Below are 14,050 nucleotides of genomic sequence, written 5' to 3' on the forward strand. Positions count from 1 at the left end.
ACTTTACTTGAAATTATTTGCTTGATTTTGGTGGAACATCCTTGAGCATATTGTGCGAGTACAGAGTTTCTGTTGAGGCAGTGCGGAATGAGAACCCGTGCAGACACAGCATCTTTGCATGAAGCTTATTGCCTGAGTATCAGGGTGAAAGAAAGACAGTTGGTGATAATCAGCTCTGCAACTGTTGATCTCAGTCAGCAGAAAAGATGTAAACATTAAGTTAATTCCAGAAGGACCTTTATATACTGGGTTTCTTTGTGAACCTCCTGTTTGTGCAAAGCAGAAATTTATCTCTAGAATGGATTCCTATCATAGGGCAGTATTCTTTCATCTCTGTCCCAACTCATTTTCCTGTCCGACCCTCCAGCTTAGAGTTGTGCAAATACCTGACCTTGAAAGCACTCATTTAAAGATGAGAAGCAACCAAAAAGGCATCTACATAGGTTTCAGAAATAAAAACACAAATTAAAATGATAGAATGAACATACTAAATTAAATGTAGGACCAAAATACACACTGAAGAACTATGCCCTAAAACAGCAGATATTTATGAACAAGTACTTTTCTATGAAAGAAAACCAAGAAAGGCAGTATGGTCACAATGAAATGAGCACACACAAAGGAGCTACAAAATCTCAAAAGCAGATGATAAGATAGAAGATGGTGAAGAGTAAGCTGAAAGGGCTTAAGAAAGAAATTAAAGAAAAACCTGAGTTATTGCAGAAGTAAATGCCAATTTGGAACCAGTATAAAGGAGATTGATGTTGCTAAGACTGCAATCAGGAATATGGAGGAGAAACTTGAGGGAATAAAAAGGAAAAGATCAGAACTTAATGACTTATAGATAAAATTTTATATATCGTGTGTGTGTGTGTGTATGTGTGTGTGTGTGTGTATGTGTGTAGATAGATGGATACATACATGAGCAAGACAAAGGAGATGCCAACTACAAAATCAGTGTCCTTAAAGAAGAAACAAAATGAAATTAAAAACACATTCATAGATACAGAAGAAAACTTTACAGTGATAATGAAATGACTGAATATGAACTTGTAAAGAGTAAGAAAAACTGTGCTTGCTTCAACAGAACATATACTAAAATTGGAATGATACAGAGACTAACATGGCGCCTGTACAAGGATGGCATGCAAATTCATGAAGCATTCCATATTTAAAAAGATAAAAAAGAGTAAGAAAACTAGTTAGTACACAATAAAAACTTTTTTTGGTATCTTATAGCTTTTATTTAACACTGGATAAAACAATGGGCAAACATAGCAAGTGCATGTTGAGAATGGATGTCAAAATATTTTCTAGCTTTTTAAAGGAAAAAAATCAGTAATCCTATTACTTAATTTTAGTACCTGATAATGTTGATATAGACTCAAAAATTCCTAACTGTACTATTTTTTTTAACCTCGAAATTGGTTCTATATTTATTACTGTATGCTAAGCTTTGTTCACGAAATTTTGTTCTGAAATTCACAATCTTGACTGCTACACAGAATGGTTTATTTTGCAGGAGATAACATTAAAATTTGTCAAGATTTGCAAATGAAAAAGTAACACTTAGATATCATACATTTCAAAAACTGCAATATATTTTTAAAAGGTTATTTTTGTTGCTAACTACTGATTAAATCTATCTAGGAAAATTTCTAATGGTTTACTAGGTTTCTAATGTAACCTGAACGTTTTAATCTGATTTTCTTTTTATTTATTTACTTATTTACAATAATTTACTATACATCAATACAGTATTATACAAGATGAGATTTTCTGTCCAGTATACATTGGATATTAGTTCAATCAAGGATAAGATACTACCATTCATGTTATCAACAAATAATTTTCTATTTCTTGCTTATTATATATTTTGCTTTTTCCCCCCCTCTTGATTCCCTATATCTCACCCTCTGCCAACTTCCCCCCTTCTCCCACATTGTCTCTGGTATATAGTTGTTTTCCATGCCATTTTTTTTTCACATTTTATTGATCCACTAAAGATCTTAATTAATTTAAAGACTTTCAATAGCAAGCACAGCCGATATATACATAATTATGAGCGCATATCTGACTTTGGGCATAAACCTCAGTGAGTAAAGTGAGCATACTATAAAGTAGCACTTCCCTGGGTCTATAAATTTTACTGCAGTCATTAAATAGGTATTAATAGGTATTTTAATGCATTTTTTTAATTTAAAATGTTTTAGTTTTAGTAGATAAAAAAATGTTAAGAGAAATTTGTTTAAAATTTAAAGCCAGGAAAAAGATTAGGATTCAGTTCAAATAATAGGTTGATGACCCTATCAACAGTTCAAGAGAAGACAAAAATCCTTAAGTGTGGAAATTAAAGCATCAGAGAAAATCAGTAATGTTTTCATCTAAAGTAAAAAAAAAAATGTTTTACTACTTTGGACTCAAGTAATCTCTCTTCTATTGAATTTGCAGTGTTACGGTGGTCTAATCTTTCCATTTAAACTCTGGGAGTTAACATTCAACTCTGGACTTGTCCCTACCATTAGGCTGGCTATTCTCTTGGTTGTTTCTTATACTCTTATTTGTGTGTCTGACTTTAGTTTTCCTGGTATAGGAGTCCCCTCAGCACTTTCTGGAGAGCTGCTATGGTGCTGGTAAATTCTTTCTTTCATATATGAGAGTGTTTTTGTCTTTTTTTTTCCATATAAAAAATAATCTTGCTGGGTATAGTATTCTTGGTTGAAAATTGTTTTTCACTTAGCACATTGAATATATTTTTCCATTCTTTCCTTGTTTGCATTGTTTCTGATGAGAAGTCTGATGTTAGCCTTATGGGATATCCTTTGAAATTAACTTGTCATTTCTCTGTTGCCAACTTTGGTATTTTATCTCTGTTTGTGGTTTTTATCAATCTGGCTATTATGCATTTCAGGAAGATCTTCTTGGGTTGATTCTAAGTGGAGTCCTATGTATTTCTTGAGTTTGGATATTTGAGTGCCTCTCTAGGTTTGGAAAGTTTTCTTCCAGGATTTCATGGAATAGATTATCAATGCCCTTATTAGTTTCTTCACCTTCAGGGATACCAATGATTCGAATGTTTGGGTGTTCAATGGTGTCTAGTATTACTGATATGCTATTTTCATTTTTGGGGGTTATTTTCTCAGTCTTTTTGGTGAATTTTTCTAGGTCAGAGGTTCTACCTTCTATATCTGTGATTTGATCTTCTGCATGATCTAATCTGCTTTTGATATTTTCAACAGAAGTTTTGATTTCCTGTATTACAGCCTTCATCTCTAACAATTCCATTTGATTTTTTTTTATGATGTGTATTTTCTCTTTCAGATTGTGCAAGAACTTTCTCACCTCCTAGAATTCAGTGTCTCTTTTCTCCTGCATCTTCTGGAGTTCATTGTCTCTATTCTCTTGCATTTCCATTAGCTTTGTTACTATGAATATTTTAAACTCTTTATCTGACATTTCATTGAGTTCCCTTGTGTATTTTATGGAGGGAGAGGAGTTATTCCTTTCCATTAGAGGAGAGATGTTTTCTTCATTTCTCATATTTCTTGTGCCTCTGCGGTGGTTCTGGTCATCTGATGGATTATATGCTCTTTCCTGTTTTTTGAAATTAAATCTGAGCAATAAGAGGAATGCAGAAGGAGGTAACCTGAAGTCTATAAACAGTACCATTTTTCTCCCTTTGCACAACAGATTCAATGAAAATTGAGGATTAATCTGACCCTAAAAGATTTCATATAATTTGCTACTGAGTACATAGACTATCTAAAAAATTAGTGTATGGAGGCTGAGCAGAAAAGTTAGAAAGGTAAAAAGAAAAGGAAAATGAATAGAAAAAAAAGAAGAGAAAAAAAGACAAAAGCAATAAGAAAAAGAGAAGAAGAAATTTATTTTTTCAAAAAATGAAACCTGTTCATGTTGCTAGCACGTGGTTGAATTGGGCCTCTTGTAGCTTAAATATAGATGGCAGCCGATTGGCTTACTCTATGGGGGCAGGGAAAAATAATAATTAGAAAGACAAAAGAGCACCAGATAGCTAAGTTTCAAACTTAGAAAGAAGGAAAAAAACCTTAAAATATATAGAGAAAGATGGAAAGAGACAGCAAGAATGAGTAGGGTGTTCTAACCTGGCTCCTGGCTAGACTGGGGAGCAGGAGGGTGAAGTCTGGACAGAGAGTCTTCCGTGGTTGAAATCCTTGAATGGGGCCACTTGTAGCTCAAATTTAGATGGCGACTGATTGGCTTATCTTGGCTCCTAGTTAGACTCCAGAATGAAAACTTAAGAGAGAAAGTATGAAATGTGAAGACAGAACATAAACTGTCTAGCTATCAAACAAAAGAGAATAAAAATCAAGTCACTTATTTGATAAAACAAGAACACAAGCAATATTTGAACCTTTATTTAAAATATTAAATAAGAACAAAATTGAGAGATAATAAAGATAAAAGATGAAGTTTATGTATGAGGAATATAAAACCAGTAGGACTAATCAATTACTTTAACAGATGGTTCTTTGCTGTAAGGGAAATAATCCTTGCTAACATATTTAAGAGAAAAAGACAGAAAGCATAAATATAAAAGATCAAAAGTGAGGCTAGCTGGTGGCAGTGTGGTTAAAGCAGCTGGATCTCTCATGGCCAACTGCATGGTTCAAATCTCTGACCCAGCAGCTTGGAAATATACTGGACACAAGTGTGTGCATGCCTGAAGTCCTGAGAGGAGAATGGAAGAGAGGGGACTGTGGCTTGGCCATCTTTCCCAGGAGTGCTTTTTCACTTTCCCTCTCTCTGTCTCTCTAGTAGTGCATGAAGTCTATAACAAGTGAAAAAAAATAATTTAAAAATATCAGAGAACCAGCAGGTGGCGTAAAGGTTAGAGACACTGGACTTACACACTTCTATATGGCCGACCATGGTCCTGGTCTGCCACAAAAGTGAAGTTCAGCCTTGGTGGCACCAGTGGTAGCATATTGACCTGCACTGCTGGAAGCTACAAGGCTAACCACAGGGTTAGATTTTGCATCTACCTGAAACATGTCAGGTCATCCACCCCCAAGATCCAGGCCAGTTGGAGGACTGGGGGAAGGAGATTACAGTGTGATAAGACTCTATTGAGGATGCCTATGTTTTTCTCTCTCACTCTCATGCACACACTCTCTCTTAAAAGGAATGTAAAACTAAACTTAAAAAATAAAAATATAGTAAAAAATGAAGAGTAAATACGATAGTAATTAAATAACTTTTATAAAAATATACTTTACCAATCCATGCATAAATGTTAAATACCTGGGTGAAATGGATGATTTATTATTAGGACACCTAAATTATTAACACTGACCCTAGAAGACTGTGGTAGAATATCTACTATGGCCCACTAAAGATATTTTACTTTAGTTCCTAGAATCTGGGAATGTGATGAAATAATACTCTCATAATTATGTTCTGTAATATGGTACAATTGACCTTAAGACAAGGAGATTATTGGGTGAGTCTAATTGCATGAGCCTAGACCTTTCTCCAGTTGGTGGTAGAAAAAGGTCATACAGACTCTAAGCTCAAGAAGACCCAATGCACTATTATAGGTTTGGAGATGGAGAGAGCCACATGTAAAGAAATACAGGTGACCCTCAGAAATAGAGTAGATCCCTACTGACAGGCAGCAAGGAAATGGGTCATCAGTTCTAAAACCATGAGGGGTAGAATTATGCCAATACTCTGAATGGTTATAAGCAGATTCTTTCCCAGGGCTTCCAGATAAGAGCCCAGCAAGCTGACATCTTGATTTCAGTTTTGGGCAACCCTAAGCAGTACATGCAGTCAAGCCTGGGTCTCATAGAACTGTGAGGTAATAAATGGTTGCAGTTTTAAGCTGCTAAGTTGTGTGAATTTGTTATAATAGTAGAAAACAAATACAAAGATATAGATCATCAAAGTAGATAAATTCCCATGAAAGAAACCGAATTATCAATAAATTTCAGATGCAAATTTTGTTAACACTCCAAAATAACAAAATCTAATTCTGTTATTAAAACAGAATTGAAAACAAAACTTGACAAACACAACAAAAGACTAAGACAATCTCACTTATGAATAGTGATACATTAATTTGAAATTAAATATTAGGAATAGATTCCAGAGACATATTACAAAAGCATAAATCTATTAATAAAATATTTTTTTCAAGAATGTATGGAGGAGGAGAGGCAAGGGCCAAGTATTCAGAATAAGACACCTCCATGACTCCTGAGAACTAGTTATTTCAGGGAAAAAAGAGAAATGAAGATTTTCTACTGATAATTCAGCCTCCAGCCCACAAACTCAAGTGAGATCAAAACAGAATGGCAAAGAGATTCCAGATCACCTCCTTCTGCATGCGCCTGAACACTTAAATTGAACTTCAAGTTTAGGAAGAAACACACCATCCATCAGATGAATTGAAATCACCACAGGGCCAAAAGAAATATGGGAAAGCAAGAAAATACCTCTCCTCCAAGGGAAAAGAATAGCTTCTCTTCATCCACAGACAGTTCAATGGAAATCATGGAAATGTCTGATAAAGAATTTAGAATATTCATAATGGCCAAGCTAACAGAGAAGGAAAAGAAGAGAGACAATGAACTGCAGAAGAGAATGGAGAAAGGAGATGACGAGTTCCAGGAGGTGAGGAAATTCGTGCAAGATCTAAAACAGGAATTACACACTTTAAAAAAGAATCAAATGGACCCGTTAGAGATGAATGCTATAATACAAGAAGTCAAAATCTCCCTTGAAAGTATTAAAAGCAGACTAGATCATAAAGAAAATCAAATCTCATTTGTAGAAGAGAAAATTGTTGGCCCAGAAAAATCCACCATGGAGACTGAGAAAATGGCCCCCCAAAATGAGATTAATATGTGAGAAATACTAGATACCATCAAATGTCCAAACATCTGTATAACTGGTATCCCAGAAGGCAAAGAGATTTGTAAGGGCATTGATAATCTATTCTATGAAATCTTGCAAGAAAACTTTCCAAACCTAGAGAGATACTCAAAGATCCAGTCCCAAGAAATACAAAGGACCCCAAATAGAATCAACCTAAGAAGATCTTCTCCAAGACACATTATAGCCAGATTGACAAAAAACACAGGCAAAGACAAGATACTAAGACTAGCAAGAGAGAAACAGCAAATTGCCTACAAAGGATATCCCATCAGGCTAACAGCAGACCTCTCATCAGAAACAATGCGAGTGAGGAAAGAATGGGAAAATATATTCAAAGTATTAAGGGAAAAGCAATTTCAACCAAGAATACTGTACCAGGCAAGATTATCCTTCATATGGGAAGAAAAGACAAGAAACATTCTCAGATAAACAAAACCTGAAAGAATTTACCAGCACCAGACCAGATCTCCAAGAAGTTTTCAAGGGAGTGCTGTATCAGGAAAATTAAATACAGACACACAGAAATAAGAGTTCAAAAACTAAGAAAATGGCCAACTTAAAAGTAGGACAAGTCTGGAGTTGAATATTATATCCCAGAATTCAACTGGGAAGATCGAACCACAACAGAAGATAAAGTACATGAGACTGAACTGGTGAAATAGCATTTTATGACTTTTGACTGAAATATTGCTGATTTTCTTCAAGGCTTTGTTGTCCGGTTTTAAAGATTTTTGTCCTGTCTTGAGCTGTTGATAGATTCATGTATCTACTATTTGAATAGATCTTAACCTGTTTCCTGGCTTTAAGAGAGAGAGTGTGAGAGAGGGTGGGAAAGGGCAGAGGGTCAGAAATAGGGATATATATATATATATAAACTATAAATGGAAAATTATTGACTATAACATGCATGATTAAGCCACTATGTAGTATATTCTGGATGGGAAATAACATTTTGTATGCTGTGACGATGCTTAGGGAATGAATGTTAATTAATTAATTTTAAAAATATGTTCCAGGAAAAAAAAACATGAAAACTTTTTCTTGAAATAAAAAAAATGCATTAAAAATACCTAAAAAAATGTATGGAGGATATGACAGGAAATCTGCTAATATAATTCAAGATATGAACTGGACAAAGAGGATCAAATTACCTTCTCCATAGGTGGTAAAACATATACATCAAAAAAGTAACATCAAATCTCTACCATATAAAGACTTATTAATGAAGTCAGAAATTATGGAAGCCTTTTTACAATGTGAAACCAAAAGCTCTACTCAGCAAGGGGGGAAAGCAATGGGAATATTTTCAATTAAATTATGATAAAGATTCCCTCTGCATTAGTTCTGCCAGGACTGCCATAGCAAAATATCACAGACTGGTTGACTTAAGGCTTAAACAACAGGAATTTATTTTCTCACAGTTTTGGAGGCTGAAAATCCAAAATCAGACTGCTGGCAGGTTTGGTTTTTTTTCTGAGGCATGCATCTTCCCGTGGCTTGCAGATGGCTAGCCTCTTGCTGGGTCCTCACATGTCTACCCTCTGTCAGTGTCTTAATTACTTTTTCTTATAAGGATGACAGTCATATTCACACATATGATCTAATTTTACCTTAATTACCTCTTTAAAGATACAGTCACATTCTGAAAAACTGGTGGTTAAGACTTAGACATACAAATTTAGAAGGATAGCCTATAACATGCGCTATTACTACCATTACATAATATTGCTCTAGAAAGTATTAGACAGTAACTTTGCAATGTTTATTAAAATTCGGAATGCATCCTTTGATTTTGCCATTCCAATATTAAATTATTATTTTGAAGATAAAATGGTGCATGTGCTTAGACTGCCATATGAATAATAATTGACTGGACCAAATGTTCATCATCTGATGAATGCATAAGCACAACGTGATTCTACTCTATCTATACAATAGAATATCAATCAAACATAAAATGAAAGAAATACTGATATGTCCAAAAACAAGCTAGTTGATATGTCCAAAAAGAAGCTAGTTGCAAAGTCCACATATTGTCTGATTATTTATGTAAAGATTCCAGAATATGTAAATCCTTAGAGACAGGTAGATTAGTGGTTGCTTAGGGCTGGGAAGGGAGAAGAAGAGGGAGAATGGCGATCAACTGCTCATGAGTATGTTTCTTAGGTTGGACAAAAATGTTTTAAAATCATATTGCGGCCATGCTCACATAACCCTGTGAATATGCATGCTAAAAGAATTTTACACTTTAAATAAATAAATTGAATCATATAATTTAGGTTTCACTAAAGTTATTCTTAAAAATTAGTGAATTGGGACCAGCAGTTAGTGTAATGGCTATGTCGCTGAACTCCCATGCTGTCGACCACGGTTCAAGTCCTGAACCCGGTGGCTTAAACTCAATGCTAGTGGCATGTGCGTGTGTGCCCAAGATCCCAAGAGGAGAATGGAGGAGAAGGGATTATGGCATGGCCATCCCTCCTGGGAGGGGATTTCTCGCTTTCTGTCTCTCTCTCTCTCTGGCGAGCGCACGCACCCTGTAGCAAAAACCTCTCCAAAAAAAAAAATAGTGAATCATTAGGAAAAACATAAATGTTTCCAAATATGAGCATTATTAGAATAGATTGATCTACATTTCTCAATATGAAGTATTTATAATATAACACATTATTGAGTAGCAAGTAAGAAATTTGTAGCCCATACAACTGATGAAGAGATGAAATTAAAAGTATTTCTTACAAACTCCTATAGATCAATAACGAAAAAGACAATCTTGGGGCCAGCAAGTGGTGTAGTGGTTAATGCTCTGGACTCCCACATGGCTGACTGTGGTTTAAATCCCAGACCCAATCACTTGAAACTCACTCTGAGCATGTGTGCCTGCCTGCTCAAAATCCTGAAGAAAGAATGGAGGAGAAGGGATTGTGGCATGTGCATCCTACCTGGGGAGTGATTTCTCACTTTCTTTCTCTCTCCGTGTCTCTGCACATATACGTATCCTATAGCAAGAGAATCTCTCTAAAATAAAACAAAACAAGACAGATAACCCAGAAGACAATGGATAAAAAATGAAAATATACACTAAAATATGTTGAGTGAGGATGGGAATAGAGCATTGTGTGTGCAACTATTTTCAAAATAATGGACAGGAGGTCAACTTTTGTACAGTTCTAGCAAGTTTCTGAGATTATTTCAAAATAAAATGATGAGACTGACAAAGAAGAAAGAAAGTTTTTTTTTTTTTTAATTTGTTGGAGAGGTTTTCGCTATAGGGTGTGTGTGCTCGCCAGACAGATAGAGAGAGACATAGAGACAGAAAGCGAGAAATCACCCCCCAGGGGGGATGGTCACACTGCAATCCCTTCTCCTCCATTCTCCTCTTGGGATCTTGGGCACGCACGCACACACGCCCGGTGTGAGTTTTAAGCCACCGGGTCTTCAACGCGAACTGTGGTCGACTACGTGGGAGTCCAGCGACATAGTCATTATGCTAACTGCTGGTTCCCAAGAGGGGAAAGTTGAATGGCCAATGACATTTATAAAGTTCAGCTTTATTAATCACAAGAATGCAAATTAAAACCACTAACATTGGGGCTAGCAGATGGCATAGCGATTATGTTACTGGACTCCCATGTGACCAACCCTGGTCCGAGTTCTGGAACCGGTGGCTTGAAACGCACACTGGGCATATGTGTGTTTGTGCCCAAGATCCTAGGAAAAGAATGGAGGAGAAAGGATTGCAGGGTGTCCATTCCCTCTGGGGGGTAATTTCTCACTTTTTCTATCTCTGCCCAGCAAGTGCACAGCGCACATGCCCCAAGGCAAAAACCTCTAATTAAAAACAAAAACAAAACACCACTAACATCCAACAGAATAGCTAAAATTTTTAAATTGATAATCTCAAACATTGGTAAGAATGTGAAGCAATGAGGCCTCTTCTACATGGCCAGTGGAAAGGTAAATTGATATAACTACCTTGGAATTATCTTGGCATCATCTACTGCCAATGAGCCAGCAATTCCACTACTAGGTAGATGCCCAATAGGAATGCATGTACATGCATCAAAAGGGTGCACAAGAATATTTGTTTCAACATTACTCACAACAATCAGGAACTAGAAAAAACCCAAGTGACCATCATGATAGATGGGATAAATAACTTTCATATAGTCATACAATTTATATTTATACAATGATGTAAAGAAATGAACTGCAACTATAAACAGCAATGTGAATGAATCTTATAGATGTCATATGAGAAAATAAAGCCACATACAAAAGATTAGATACTGACCTTGTCCACATATAAAAAGTTAGAAAACTGGCAAAGCTAAGTCATAGTGTTAGGGATGTATTCTAGTTTCATAAAATTATAGAATAATACTCAGAGGTACTTCCTCTGAGCCCTATGTCCTGAATTTCGCTTAGGTGTACCTTCAGAGAAACAACTACAGGCAAGTCTTAGGAGGGTAACCTCCTCTCCCTCCTGCTTCCATCACCTGCCTTAATATTTATACCAAGGACCACTCAAAAAGAAGTTGAGGGTCAGTACAGTATTTGTTGCCACCTTATGGTTCCTGTACTTACTCAACATGAGAAGTCATTGTTCACCCCAAACACTAGGAAATCTCAACATAAGAAATTTGTACTTGTTTCCACATCCCCTATTATTTTTCCATAAAATCAAGCATGTACAAAGGGAGAATAACAAGGGGGGAGAAAATGAAGCAGTATCTTTTCCTAGTTGCCTAAGTTTCTAGATATTGCCATGTCTTTCTGTCTCAAATTTATTTTGAAAAACAGGAAGTCTGGAGAAGCTGTAGGAAACAACTTTTCCTGTCCATTGAACTCAAGGTTTAAGAAATTCGTTTTCTGAGATATCTTCTATTTCAACATGATATTTTGTTTTAAATTGCCTATATAATACTCCTGGAATCTCCTGTCAATGAGTTTGAGTTGACAGGTATTATAAAACTTATTTGTCACTTCAGCTGTGATCACCTGGGGCTACTGACCAGTCTGCACATACTCTACAGCATTCAAGCTTTTATTATAAGAAGAATAGGAATAAGCTGAATTTATATAACATTTATTTTGAGCCTGATATTGTAATACATGTGTTATATGCATTGTCTTATGAAATCTTCACAGCAATGTAAAAAGAAGACATTATAACACATGTATGACACCCATTTTGCATATCAGGATATTGTTCTTTGAAGTGTTCATTTACTTTTAAAAAACTACAGAGTGAATTGTAGGATTTTAACCCTTTCCTGTTACCAAAGTCCAAGTATGCTAGAAACGTTATGCCTCTGTACCCTCCCAGAATATGGCCTTTTAAACAATTTTTAAATTTACATTTAATCACTGTGCATCACCCTGTTTAAGGGTGAAGTCATGTCTTACCTCTCTAAACTCTCAACACAGGGCACAAAGCCTCTGCCTCAGAACAGATTCAGATACATGAGTACTTAGTAAATGGAGCCTTAGACTAAACTGTATAATGCTCTAGATTTATACAATTATTATCTGGGACATTGTCTGATAATTTTCCCTCATCCCTTAAATTTTCTCTGAATTAGCAATTAGGTCTAATGGTTTGGTTAGATTCTACATAAAGGTACTAAGTCTGATCACTTAGCTAAGGGATAACGGTGATAACTTTCCATAAAGGCTAGTTCCCCCCTTGTGTATAGTCATGTATGTAGTTAGCAATTCACGAAGGTGTACTTTGGCTCCATGCAAGTATTTTGTCCCAACATTTCACTATGGTTATAACATTATTCGATTCTCTTTGCCTATATTGGTTATTTCCTTGAGGACTGTAGAATGGTGATTTTCTGGTTTTATCGCTATATCTACATCCATTAGATGGCATTCTTCTGAAAGGAAAGCTTGCCAGTATAAATTGGAGATAGCTATAGTTTCTCAGAAAACGTTAAGTTCATACTTTTTCCTTTTCAGTTATCAGTTTTCAGAGAAGGAATTGGTGTATAGTGGTCTCCAACGTTGGCAATTATTCTTCCCTCAATCCCCTCTCAAGGTGTATCACTATATACTCCTAGATTTTTATCTATTCTATGAAGTAGAGTCTTTTTTTTTTCATAAAGAAATGTTATTTCCTTTTATGGGAAAATGGTATCTAGAAACCATTATCTGGATGCTCGATAGACTCATCAATACTGAAGTATCATTGCCCCTAGGTTGTCTTCTTTTTTTTGGTTTGTTTTTAGCTTTAACCTTATTTATTTATTTGCAATCATTCACTGTACATCAATATAGCATACAAAATGAGATTTTCAATTGAGTATATATTGTATATTGGCTCAATCAAGGATATTACCACACATGTTACCATCAACAAATAATTTCCTATTTCTTGTTTCTTATATTTTTTGCCTTTCCCCCCCTTGATCCACTATCTTTTACCCTCTGCCAACGCCCCCCTTCTCTCACACTGTCTCTTTATGTACAGTTGTTTTCCTTGCCTTTTCGTTGACTATTTATTGATTCACTAAAGATCTTAATTAATTTAAAGACTTTTAATATCAAGCACAGCTGATATATACATATTTATGAATGCATATCTGACTTTGAATGCATATCTGATTTTGGGCATAAACCTCAGTGAGTAAAGTGAATATACTATAAAGTAACACCTCCCTGGGGCTATATAGCTTAGTACAGTCATTAAATAGATATTAATAGGTATTCTTTAAATGCATTTTTTAATTTAAAAAATATTTTAATTTTAATGGATCAAAATAAAAAATGTTAAGAGAAATTTGCTTAAAATTTAAAGCCAGCAGAATTCTTGGTAGGCAGGGCTGAATTGAGAAGGTTTATGTGTGACTAGTGTGCTGGACATTCACTTTTCAACAATTTGAGTAGTTGACATGTAAATATTTTCTCAAAAATATTTAAAACCATGCTGTTTCTGTTGTCATAGAGTTACAAAATTATAGGAAATATTTTGAACATTATCTTTCAAATTCAGTATTTTGAAATTTTGAAAGTTGTTTATAAACTGTCAAGAACTATGGAGTCTGAGCGAATTTTTTTATATGTAAATGTTTGTGGAAAAATGTAAAAATAAATAAATAAATGGAAGAAAAAATAACAAAGA

General features: G+C 35.2%; 1 non-coding gene across 1 annotated transcript; it reads left to right on the forward strand.

Moving 5' to 3' along the window:
• Window positions 1-1,071: 1,071 nt before the first annotated feature.
• On the forward strand, window positions 1,072-1,175 carry LOC114007563 (U6 spliceosomal RNA). The gene has a single exon (XR_003549175.1). It is a non-coding gene; the product is annotated as a U6 spliceosomal RNA (small nuclear RNA).
• The last annotated feature ends 12,875 nt before the right edge of the window (window positions 1,176-14,050 follow it).

The sequence above is a fragment of the Tupaia chinensis genome, unplaced genomic scaffold (genome assembly GCF_000334495.1).
Source record: "Tupaia chinensis unplaced genomic scaffold, TupChi_1.0 Scaffold000197_1, whole genome shotgun sequence".
Taxonomy (NCBI): Eukaryota; Metazoa; Chordata; class Mammalia; order Scandentia; family Tupaiidae; genus Tupaia; species Tupaia belangeri.